This window comes from Apis dorsata, unplaced genomic scaffold (assembly GCF_000469605.1).
Source record: "Apis dorsata unplaced genomic scaffold, Apis dorsata 1.3 scaffold_111, whole genome shotgun sequence".
NCBI lineage: Eukaryota > Metazoa > Arthropoda > Insecta > Hymenoptera > Apidae > Apis > Apis dorsata.
Genome location: NW_006263406.1, coordinates 359752 through 362354, shown reverse-complemented (window position 1 = coordinate 362354; position 2603 = coordinate 359752).

The following is a 2603-nucleotide window of genomic DNA, read 5'->3' as shown; positions in this document are numbered from 1 at the left end:
CTCTCTCTCTCTCTCTCTCTCGTATTAAAAATATCGTTTCGATTTCGCAAACTAGGCAGAGGAGAGAGAGAGAGAGAGATGGAATCGGTGGCGGTTTACAATTAGTTCATTCATCGAATGCATCTCCGCGTGCACGCTACTCCGTGATGCACGTACGTATTAAATTTCCACACGACACGCGGCGATGCGCTGTCGAGAGGAGGGGGAGGAGGCGAGGTTTATCGGGCAGGCGCCAACTACTCGTCGCTCCTGGTTGTAACCCGCGAGAGATACACTCTGTTGTAGCGGCGCGAACGATCGTGAGAGCGTTTATTATTTCATCGTAGGGGCTCGTGTGAGCTGTGCAATCGCGTGCACGCGCCTTCTCCTCGCGATTATCCCTTCGAGAATGGATATATACTCGATCGTGGGGAATTTTATTAAAGATACGATGCGATTAATTTTTACTTTGATATGATTGAATCGGTTTGAGTCGTGGCAAATTCAGAAATTTCAACGTTATTGATATATATATATAATATTGGACAAAGCGTGTTCGAAAAGAATCGGGGATTAGGTCGAGGCTAAATCGAAGCCATCGATTGCTCTAATATAATTAAAAAAGAAAGGAAGAGAAAGATTATTTCGAAATATTGGAAAAATCTATCTACTATAACTCTCTTAATATTAACGGCCAGCTAATTTAGATTAAAAGAATATCGCTTCCTCGATCGATTTCCACGCTTTACTCGGAATCACCCTCTCGTAATAACGATTCTTACGCACCCTCGCAAATGACAACAATTTATTAAAGAATCCCACGAGTTACGTTTAGGCTAACCGACCAGCCAGCCGGAAAGTTACGAATTTCGACTCGAACAAAGGAAGAGGAGGAGGATCAAGCGGCTCGTTTCCCTCGAACAATCTCGAGGATGTGGGCACGTTCGCCATCGAAACTGTTTGCACTTTGTACGAGCTCTTCGTTCCAACAGATATATATCGACCCACGCGCTTCCGTTCGAAATTCGATCGAATCGAAGAGCGCTCTCGACACTCGAGTCGGCTCTTAAAAGTAAGATCGTGATACGTCGATTTAAGCTCATTTGGATCGTGATCGGGCGCCCCTCTCTCTCTCTCTCTCTCGCCGTTTTCAGCGGCAGCCGCCAATTTACCGTAATTATTATGTTTATCTTTCTTATTCACTTAACTCGAACTCACGAACAGCCGGCTTCCATTCGGATTTTTGCCGAACAACAATTTCGTACCTTCGAGCGTGCACCGCCACGCGTCGATCATTAAATGAGTGGAGAGGGAGATCCACTTTGTCAAACTCGATTTATCGTGATGCACAGGATTCTCGCGGGTATAGGCGAGATATTTTCGAAAGCGGATAAGGAATTTCGTTGTTAACCCTTTTACTATAGTATCTCTCTGCGTATTTTATTTCTCACGAGATAAAATAAAAATCAGTGAAAAGAAGAAAAGAAAAAGAAAAAGAATCTCCGTTCGGTGCTGTGCACATTTTTGGCGCGGCGGAGATATTTCGCCCGTGGCGAAAGATGGTTGAAGACGGTCGGCCGTTGAAATCGTTACGTCGTCGAGATTTTTACACGGCGAGCCACGCGTCCGGCTTTATTACGTGTTCCAAAGGCCGGCCCCGATGATCCACTTTGTCAAACTCAATTTGCGCGATCCCCTCCCTTCCCCTCCCTTCCCCCTTTTCGCGCACGAACGTCCTCGCCACAACGTTCGACGACAATTCGCGGGTGGGAAAAGAGCGTGCTGGCGTTCCTGCTTTCGAGGAACGAACGAAATTGAGAATTCTAGACACCAAACGAAACAAATAAATAAATTCGAATTTTCGTGGTGAAAAGTTTCGTGGGAAATCTTCTTGAGAGGGGGGGAGGGAGGGAAGGAGAATTGTTCGGTTGTCGTCGGCCTCGGAGGAACGTGGTCCGCTTGCGAGGTTGAGCAGCTCGTGAGGATTGTTCCATGCACCGTACGGTAGAGGAGGAGGTTCGTGGAAAAGTGCGGGGAGAGGGAGGAGAAGAGAGGCGAAGCCGGAGAAACGGCGGAAGGAGAAGGGTAAAGGACGCAGGCGATGAGGAGAGGAGGAGGATCGAGGAGGACGAAGAAGAAGAAGAAGAAGAAGAAGAAGAAGAAGTTAAGATGGTCCAGCTCGGGCAGCATCGGCACCGCAGCCGGAGGTGATGACCTGCTCAAGGCCACCCGCTCCCAACCTCTTAGACTCCGGAGAGGAGAACCACTCTTCTTATTTTTCCTTGCTCTCTTTTCTCTCTTTCCACTCCTTCCAGCCTCTCCCTCTCGCTCGCTCAGCCTCTCCTGCCCAGCCTTCCTTCTTCTTCTTCCTGTTTCCCGCCACTCCACCACCACCACCAGCGCCGCCGCGCTCCGTTCCCTTTCTCCGTTCTCCCTCTCTTTCTCGAACCCCTTAATGTCAACTTCCCGCCCAGGCCTTTCGTCGAGTTTCTCTTCCCGTTCGTTCGATCCGTTCGTCTTAAAAAAAAAAAGAAGAAGAAAGAGAAAAAAGAAAAAGGAAATCGTCCTCCTGCGAAAAAATCACTCGTCTTAATCGTCGTTACGCAAACACGTAAAACATGTAC